We start from the raw sequence: 10,255 nt of genomic DNA, 5'->3' as shown, positions 1-10,255 counted from the left end.
AGCTCAAGGCTAGCGCTCTACCACTTGAGCCACAGTGCCACTTCCGGCTTTTTTCATTTTGCTTATGTGGTGCTGAGGAATCGAATCCAGGGCCTCATGCATGCAAGGCAAGCACTCTAGCACTGAGCCACCTTCCCAGCCCCAAGAGATTCTTTTTTAGTGTACTGTTTGAATTTTTTTTTCACCATGTACCCATACAACTAAATTGTGTAGATGCAGTGGTCAGATCAGCTTCTGGAGAAATCTACTTGATGAGTGACCCCCAGCCACTGTCCCATGTACCATCTGGCAAATGCTCCACGCTCCACTGCTCTGTCAATGACAGAGCAGTTGAACTAGCTCACACCACCCTCACTCTTGTGGCCTAAGCTTCCTGCTATCTCTGCTTCACGGAACTAAAAGCTCTTCCTGACATTTCTAGCTTCCTTCTCTCCCTCCCTCCCTCCCTCTCTCTCTCTGGTTTGGTCATGGGGCTTGAACTCGGGGCCTGGGCACTGTCCCTGAGCTTTTTTGCTCAAGGCTAGCACTCTACCACTTTGAATCATAGTACCACTTCCAGTTTTCTGGTAGTTAATTGGAGGTAAGAGTCTCACGGTCATTCCTGCCTGGGCTGGCTTCTGAGATCTTCAGATCTCAACCTCCTGTGTATCTAGGATGACAGGTGCAAGCCACCTGCATCCAGCTATCTTCCTTATCTCCAATCAACTAGACCCCACTGTCTGCTTCTGGGAAAACCTGAAGCATTTTTAATGAAAATTAAAAATAAAACTGCTGAGTTATCCTAGGAATAAAGCAGCAACAGGATTGCCCAGTTCCAGAGGCCCCTTGTCCACAAGCCATTACTGATCCTTCACTGTGAGCTCCACATCGAGGGCAATGTTCCTCAAAGGAGGCCCTGTACACACTGTGAAGTCCTCATTGCATCTGGCTGGACTTCCTCCAGCCTGCTGCAGTCAGTGGCCAAGCAGCTTGCTCCCTCCAATCTTGGGTCTATCTACTCCATCTCTTTCACTCCAACCTCTTGCTCCACCCACTTCCTTCCTCCCAAGGTATGTTCTCATCCGGGGCATGTTCTGGTCCCTCCCTGTCACTCTCCCTCCAGTTTCTCAGCTGACCCCCAGCCCACCATGATTTACTACTGTAAGGCCCAATTAGATGCCACTCCATTCATCCATTTTTCCCCCCTTCTTCCTTCTGCTTTGGTACTGGGCATTGAACCTAGGGCCTCATTCCTGCTAAGCAAGCAGTATGCTACTTACAATATGCCTCCAGCCCTCTTGTATTTTGATTTTGAGATAGTCTCCCTGTCATTGTTAGGGTTGGCCTTGAGCTCATCACTCTCCAGCCTCCATCTCCCCAGTAGCTGGGATTACAAGCATGAATCATCACCCCCAGTCCCATTCAGTAAATACTGAGCACATATGAGGTACCAGGCCCCTTTCCAAGCACTGGGGATACAGGAAGGAACAAAGAACCCTGCTTTCACTGAGCTTAGGTTCCAGTGAAGATACAGACAGCCTAGAAACATAATAAACGATGTGATCTAAAGAGAAACAGGCTCTGTTGCAGGGGTGGGGCTAGCGGGAGGAGGCGGGGCTAACAAAGAGATTAAAGAGGTTCTAGCTGAAGTTGACTGATTGCCTGTATGAAAATAGAACAATGAACCTTGTTGAAATTACTTTAGGAGTAACTTCATAATAAATATCAAGTTATAAAATAATTATTTTAGGGGAGAGTGATAAGAGGGAATTTGATTGTGTCCATTATAAACCTTTTGGGGGAAAGTATCACAATGAAATCTACCACTGTAGAACTAATGTATGCTAATTAAAAGAAAGCTGTATGGCCTAATACAAGCACTAAGTGCTGTGAAGGCAGGGAGGTGGGTTGTGTGTACCTGGAGATAGGGGTTTGATGTTAAACAGAGTCCTCAGGAAAGTGCACCTAGGCAGCTTGAGGAAGAGGAGGGAGGGGTGGAGCAAGCCCTGCACATCAGGAAGGAACATGCTGGGCATTTTAGAGGTGAGTGTGGCTATGAGATATAAGCAAATGAGATATAAGTAGGAACACTAGGCAGGTGAATTCTGAGGCTTCCTGGGGGCCCAGTGACTGGACCACGGCTTCTACTCTAAAAGAAGACAGAGGGTTTTGGGTACAGTGACAATCTAATTTAGATTTCCCAAGAACCACACTGCTGCCTGGAATATGGACTTGTAAGAGGGTGAGGAGAGCCAGGTGTCGGTGGCTCTTGCCTGCAATTCTAGTTATTCAGGAGGCTGAAATCGGAGAATCATGGTTCAAAGCCAGCCTGGGAAGGAGGTCCATGAGATTGATCTCCAATTAACTACCAGAAACCTGGAAGTGGAGCTGTGGCTCAAGTAATACCACTCCAACCTTGAGGGAAAAAGCTCAGGGACAGTTCCCAGGCCCTGAGTTCAATGCCCAGAACTGACACCAAAGAAAAGGGGAGAGGGGAGGGAAAGGACAGACCAGACCATATAGGGAGACTCTGAAATATAGGTGAGAGAGAACTGTGGCTTGAAGCAGCTGGCATTCCACTGACGGCCTCCCACACATCTTTGTCATACCATGTCTTCCACCTGTCATTGTGTGTAAGCCATATCCACGTCAAGTCTTGCTCATTGGCGTGAACACAGCACTTAACGTTGTATTAGACACATAGCCTGTACTCCATAAACATTTATTGTATGAGTTTAACGAGCTTGACACAGGTATGTGAAGGGAAGAACCCAACAACAATCCTGGTTTCACAGGACCCACCTGAGGCTGTTTCCACAACGGTTAGCAACAGGTACCTGCAATTCCAACCTGGCCAGGGCTCTGTTTACCTGAGAGGCACAGACTTCCCACGGCCCTCTGCCAGTCCAAGCAAATGAGCCACCATTCTCATGTGACACCATATGCATTCCTGATATTCTCTGCCTGGATCCTCCCCATTTAGTTGCCAACCAGACAACTCCTCACTGCCACCTCTTCCAGGAAGCCTCCCCTGACTTCCCCAGGGTGGTTCCCTTCCACCCTGCTCTGTAGTCCAGTGTCACCGGTGTTGACAAGAAATCTCTGAGTCAGTTTCCCCATCCATTCCTGCATCCCATAAATACTGGTCACCCTCCTCCATGTGTCAGGGACCAGCGCTGACGGGCGGTAGGGAAACAGCAACAAACAACACATACACGTCTCAGGAAGCTTCCAACATAGAAGAATGATGGAAAGCGATGATACATACCTGGGTGGGTTGTCCCCCCCCCATTAAATACCCGTTTTCTCCTTTATTATCATTATTACTTGGCAGTGCGGGGATGGAAGTGCGGGCCTCGTGTGCGTGCTAGCCAAGCCCTCGACACTGAGCTACATACACCCTCAGCCCCAGGTTTAACTGTCACAATAGTTCGCTGAGCACATCATTAGGACCCTGGAGTGGAGGGAGGGAGGGAGGCCGCCTGCCCCGGTCCCCCGCCCTGCTGCCCCCACGCCGGGGGCCTGGCAGCGTTCGGTCCATGTTGGGGGCGGCGGTGGGCGAGGGCCCCCGGCTCACACTCCACCCTGCCCCTGCGGGGCGAGAGCGGGCAGGGGACGGACACACGGACGGCAGGCAAAGCTCATGGGGGTCGGTGAGCCCCCCACCTTCCCCACCCGGAGCCCAGCATCTCAGGGGCATCACCCCCACCCCGTCCCCGAACCCCCAACAACCAGACGCCGGAAGTGGAGCCCGCCGGGGGCCTCCGCACCCAGCCCGGCGGCCTCCCGAGGCCCCTTACTTCCGGCCATCGCCCCCTCCCCAGCTGTCCCCATTTCCTGGGGTCTCCCGCTCCTCTGGCCCGCACTTCCGGTGTGTCCTCCCCCTCGAAGTCCCTCTGGGCGGCCCCCCGGGCCCCCCCCGGCCTCGCCGGCACTCACCGGCCCGGCTGCAGGGCGGAGCGCGGGTCAATCGGCGGCTGGAAGCTCGTCTGGCAGCACGCACAGAACCGACCCGCACTCCCGCCCGGCCGGCCCGGCCCCCCCGCACCGGAAGTGACGCGCACGTGGGCGGGCGCGGCGTCTCTGGGAGTGCGCGTGCGCGACATCTCCCGGCGTGGCTGGCGTTCTGCCTCCCTCTGGCGGCGGCTCCGTGATGCTGCAGGATCCCGGCTGGGAGAGCAAGCGGAGCGCCCCTGGCTCCTCCATCCAGGTGTACAGATGGGGAAACTGAGGCCCAGAGAAGGAAAGAAAGAGGCCGTTTTCTGAAGACGTACTACCACGTGCCTGGGATTTCATAGCCGTTTTCTTATCAAATTCTCACGGTGTGCAATCCTACTGTTTCATGAAAGGAAAAGTGGCAATCAGTGCCGTAAACCGAGTTCCAACCCAGACCTCAGGGTTAGCATTCCAGAATTCTTCCTGCCACAGCTGCCCTCAGGACTGGCTGCTCCAAGGAGAAGATTCTCATCCAAAGTACACTTAGTCTTGGGCTGGGAAAGTGAGGCCCTGGGTTCAATTCCTCAGCACCACATAAGCAGAAAAAAAAAGCCGGAAGTGGCACTGTGGCTCAAGTGGTAGGGTGCTAGCCTTGAGCTGAAGAGCTGAGGGACAGCGCCCAGGCCCAGAGTTCATTCCCCACAACCCGCAAACAACAACAACAAATTCACTTAAATCTGCCTTTAGCTGTGTGGCCTCAGGCAAGTCCCCATCCCTCCTGGTTCTGTATTCCTTTGTGCACAACATGATTCTTGCCATAATTACTGGCTTCTTATTTGAAGGTGGATGAAGTTCCCTGAGATAATCCTTTATTATCTCCTTACCTGGCCCGTTTCACACTCCCCAACATAAAGATATTTTTGAGCTGCTTCAATATTGAGACAAGTTTTCTAGGCATGGTGATACAAGCCTACAATCTCAGCCCTTCAGGAGACCCTAGGTAGGAGGTTCATAGTCTGAGGCCAGCCCTGGGCAAAATATACAAGATCCTATCAGGAAAAAAATAAAGCAAAAAAGGCAAGGTGTGTGGCTCTAATTACAGCACTTACCTGGCAAGCACAAGGCCCTGAGTTTAAGCCCCAGTACTACCAAAAGAAAAAAAGAAAGAAATATTACACATTTTCAATTACTTTAAGGAAGGGCTGAGATTAGGATGAAATACTTGGAAGGCTCTTGGAAAGGCTAGAAAAGTCTTATTGCTTGGCTGGGTTAATGGTTACCAGGGTAGTTATCTTGAAACAAACTTTAAACCACAATTTTAAGTTGTGTGATTGTTTTTGTATTGGTCTTGTTTTATAATATAAAGCTTTCGCCAAAAAAATCCAAAGACAAAATTGCCTATATCACTGCTTCTGTATACACCTGCACATGTATACATATACATGGGTTAAGAATGTGTGCCTCCTGGCATACACACTAGGTGTATAGGAATCCACTAAATATGAGTTTCCTGTGAATCCTGTCAAGATCCTGTGTGATTTCAACACACTTGCCTCACATTCTGAACTGGTAAGACATATCAGAAACTGATCATGCTTATTAGGGATTATGACGTGCCAGACACTATTGCAAGTGTACCTAGTCATGCTGGGACATGACTGTCTCATCTGACAGTAAATGGGACAAAAGCTTGCCCGTGATAGAGTAACCCGGGCAGCCAGGCTCTCCTGTGTATGTCTACCTACACTCTGGTGTGTACCTCCTGCTGTTTCTGTTTGTGCTTTTGTTTCATAGGACTTCAGATTGAACCCAGGGCTTCACATAAGCTGCTCTTTTTCTTTTGTGTCGGTCGTGGGGCTTGAACTCTGGACCTGGGTGATGTCCCTGAGCTCCTCAGCTCAAGGCTAGTGCTCTACCACTTGAGCCACAGTGCCACTTTGGTTTTTCTGTGTATGTGATGCTGAGGAATCGAACCCAGGGCCTCATGCATGCGAGGCAAGCGCTCTACCACTGAGCCACCTTCCCAGCCCCCATAAGCTGCTCTTTTATGCCTCATGTCCGTTTGCAATAACATCTCCTCTTGGTGGTGCACCTGCTCGCATGAGTGGCGCACCTGGACAGGACAGTCCTGCAAGGTGGGGGCCGTTAGTAGTCCACGTGTGATGAACAGAAAACCCAGACCTCACAGAGGTGAAGGCACACAGCCAAAAGTTACAACAAAATAAGTGGCGGGGAGAGTGGGCGGGGTTTGCACTCTGGTTCTTCAGCTTCAAAAGAACAAAATGTCCTGTGCTCTTCAACAGTGCTCACCTGCTGCGGCTGATCCAGGCTGAGGTCATGGGGTTGCCCAACCAGTGGTCTGGAGAAGTGGGGAGATGGGGGATCGAGTGGGTGCCTGACAGGTGTCAGAAGCACCTGACCTCAGTTGTAAGGTCATGTGGCGCTCGTGACCCACGAGGCTGGTGAGCTTGAAGGTGTCGGAATCGTGCCCCAGGATGGAGCTGCCCAGGAGTAAACATCTGCTCAGGGGTTGTGTGTGCAGATTTCCCAGAAGAGGCCAGAGCCCCAGCTGTGGTTTTTGTGGGCACACATTGATTTCTCTGAGTCGGCATGGTTGCTTGGAGGGACAGGACGTCCTCTCTGTTCCCAGGGGCCCTGGATCCCTGCCAGATTGAAGGTTTTCCAAACCAGGGCCTGGACTGAGGGGAGGAGGACAGGAGGAGTAAAGATCCCACACTCCTTGCTCAATTCACAGAAGTGTAAAAGCTCAGCTCACCTTCCCTCGTGTGGACACCATCCAGCCTGGACCCCATGCCCCACAAGGTCCAGTCCTGAGGCTTGATCTCAGTGCCTGGGCACTGTCCCTGAGCTTCTTTTGCTCAGGGCTAGCTCTCTACCACTTGAGCCACAGTGCTACTTCTGGCTCTTTCTGCTTATGGGGTATTGAGGAACCAAACCCAGGGCTTCATTCATGCTAGGCAAGCACTCTACCACTAAGCCACCTTCCCCACCCCCAAGCTAAGCATTTTATACATATTCATTCAATGAAAGCCCACAGAGAGGTCTAGAGTAGAGGCTCTTCTGTGTGCCATGTGGCAGATGAGGACACACAGAGGTCAAGTCACGGGTAAATGTCACACATAGAAGGAACTGCAAATCTATGACTTTGGAGTGCTAGCCTAAGTGTGTCAGACCTAGCGATGCTCCGTGAATACACTGGTCACTTTTTTTCTGTGCAGTAACCCTAATGGGTAAATATCAGGCAAAGATTGAGGAAACTGAGGCTCAAGAGGTAGTTGTGCATGGTATAGTGTTGCAAGAAAGTTCTGCAGGGACAACCAGTTCTCAGGTTTTTTTTTCTTCTTCTTCTTCTTTTTTTTTTTTTTTTTTTTTGGTCGTGGGGCTTGAACTCTGAGCCCAGGCGCTGTCCCTGTGCTCTTCAGCTCAAAGCTAGCGGTCTACCACTTGAGCTATAGCACCACTTCTGGTTTTTCTTGTGGTTAATTGGAGATAAGAGTCTCATGGACTTTCCTGCCCCAGCTGGCTTTGAACCTCAATCCTCAGATCTCAGCCTCCTGAGTGGCTAGGATTACAGGTGTGGGCCACCGGTGCCCGGCCTAGTGATCAGTTTTTAAGGGCACAGTGTGAGACTCACAACTGCTAAGATTAGGCCATGAGCAGTAAACCCACCCCCAGCATTTATTATCACCCCGACACTCATCCATAGATCTAGAGGAGAGAAGAAAGGGTTCACCTTGGCCATAGGAGAACGTAGAGGGCAGGATGGGGAAGGGGCACTCCCCTGGCAGGGAAGTACTCCTATGAGAGCTTAAATGCGGAGTCGAGGGACAGCTGGGCTGATAGGAGCTGGCTACACAGGGGCACTGGTGAAGGAGCCAGAAGAGCATGTGTGTGTGTGTGTGTGTGTGTGTGTGTGTGTGTGCATGTGCGCATGTGCCAAAGTCAGCCACACTCCAGGAAGCTCTGGGAGCCAGTGCTTAAGTGTTTCCCATGGGCCTGCATGGGCAGAGAGTTCCTATAAGGGCTTGGCATGGGTCCTGCCCCTGGGGCACCCTGGAGGGGAGCTGGGGGCAGCTGCAAGAAGCCAGGGTGGGAATGGGTGTTAGATTCTTGGGGATTGAGAAAGAGGCTGCAAAGGACCTCCAGAGAAAGAAGTACACACACACACACACACACACACCCTTTGCAGGTCAAGAGTGCCACTCTAGCCTCACGTCAAGGGTTTGAGGAGCCTGCAGGGGGCGCCCATGTGGCTGGTGCCCACAACCTCATACTGAAACATCAAGGGGACGCTCTAAATGCCTGCTGGGTTCAGCCAGTTCAAAGCCAGCCAGGCTGGTGGCAGCTCAGGTGACCTTTCCTCTCCCTCCTCACAACTACCTGACCCCCAGGTCCCACCTGGGGGAGGAGAGGAGAGGAGGAGAAGGAGTTAGCTACTCATCCTGTCTACCAAGCTGGGGACATGGACAAGGCTTAAACTCAAATCAGGATTTTCAGTTACTAGCTGGACTGGACATTCAAATTCCTAAAATGATGGTTGTTTGTCACCTAAGGTGACCAGAGCACTGTCTACCTGCTGAGAATAAGCAGCAAACCAACAGGGATGATTTGTCACTCGGCAGCAGGGAAATGTGTGTGTGTGTGTGTGTGTGTGTGTGTGTGTGTGTGTGTGTGTGTGTGGTTTCCACTGAGTACATTTTGAAAGGGACATTGGGTGACAAAAATAAGGCTGTGCTTTCATTATGTGGCAGGCTGGCTTTTTCAATGTGCTGGTCACAGAGAGTAGGAGAGTTCTTCAAAAACAAGTCTGGGAAGTGAATGTTCCAGAATGCCCTGGAATGTGGTTCATTAGGCAGGCAAGCGTTCTGGGAGCTTCTTGGCCCTTTCTAGGGGGTCAGCACATGCCTCCTGGGAAGCTGCCTTGTTGGCTTGCTGTTTCTGCTTCTTCTCGCAGCCATGTGGCCCTCTGGCTTTACCAGAAACCACAGCCTTGCTTGATTCCCCCTATCCTGCTTCCCTCTCTTCTAGTGGTTCAGGTGGTAGAACACCTGCCTAGCAAGCACAAGGCTCTGAGTTCAAATCCTAGTACTACCAAAGAAGAGAAACAGTGGCATATATACATATATATGTATATGTATACACACACATAATGGAATAGTATTCCACCCTAAAAAATGATCCAGCCATTTGACACCATGAGTGGATCTGGAGGCCATTACTCTACATGAAATAAACCAGACACAGAATGATAAAAGTTCAGGGAATTGCATGGATTTGCCCAAAACTCCAATGAAGGGTCAGGCTTTGAACTCCAAGTGCATGATCTCACTTATATGTAGAGAATACATGTATATCGATGATAAAAAACAGTGGTGACCAGAGAGGCAAGGAGACAGCGTTAGGGGTGAGGAAATAGGATATGGGTCAAAGTTCAAAGTCCTGCTTCCTTGGCTGGAGACACAATCCGTCCAAATGACATTACTTCCAGGAAGCCTTTTGTCTCTTCCTTGAAACCATAGCTTCTCAGAATGTGCCTCCTCCTTGGCCTCAGTCTACACCTCTGTCTGGCCTGCTTGCCAGCTGCATCTTTTCCTCTTTGTCAGCGGGCCCTGGGTTTGAATCCTGACTGCCATCCACACTAGGGATCTGACTTTGAGTGGGATCCCAAAAGCTTCATCTGAATAACTGAAACTTGCCTGCAATTGCCTTAAGGGTCAAATGAGAGATAACTGATGTCAAACAATTAATATAGGGCCTACGATAACGTACTGGATACATGTTAACTATTACCAATCGCCACTGGGAGGTGAAATGCTGACCGTTTAAATTTCTCAGCCTTTGAATCAAGTGCTCACAGATCCAGCTCTATTTATTGATATGGAAAGATGCCCAGAGCTCAGTGTAGAAGGGGGGCGGGGCGGGGGTGTTGGGGGAGGGCAAGCTGCAAAACAATATATATCTCATAGGTCATTCTGGACATTAAAGGAAAAAAATGGATGTGTCTGACTTCCTGGAATCCCGACACACAGGAATTGGATGCAGAAACCTAGCCATGGTTGTCATGTTCAGTAACCACTTTCCAACATTACAATGGCAGTTCCCGGGAGGCCAGGTTGTGGGTTGCATTTGAATCCAGGAGAGGTAGACCTTCCTGTGTACCTTTCGTGGGGATGTGGCCAGGACTGAGTTGGAGTCAAGACCTGTTGCTCTGACGTGCATTGGGAACTCTTCTTCTTCTTCTTCTTCTTCTTCTTCTTCTTCTTCTCCTCCTCCTCCTCCTCCTCCGCTTCAATATTGAGACAAGTTTTCTAGGCATGGT

General features: G+C 50.6%; 1 protein-coding gene across 1 annotated transcript in view; it reads right to left on the bottom strand.

Annotated features, from left to right (window-relative positions):
- Positions 1–4,411, bottom strand: part of Ttpal (tocopherol (alpha) transfer protein-like) — a 12,195-nt gene extending 7,784 nt beyond the window's left edge. The window contains exon 1 of the mRNA XM_013011084.1: positions 3,919–4,411. The gene's annotated coding sequence lies outside the window, so the exon portion shown is untranslated. The remainder of the gene's footprint in view (positions 1–3,918) is intronic.
- Between the last annotated feature and the right edge of the window lie 5,844 nt (positions 4,412–10,255).

This window comes from Dipodomys ordii, unplaced genomic scaffold (assembly GCF_000151885.1).
Source record: "Dipodomys ordii isolate 6190 unplaced genomic scaffold, Dord_2.0 Scaffold13, whole genome shotgun sequence".
Lineage (NCBI taxonomy): Eukaryota > Metazoa > Chordata > Mammalia > Rodentia > Heteromyidae > Dipodomys > Dipodomys ordii.
This window is presented reverse-complemented; position numbering and strand designations above follow the sequence as displayed.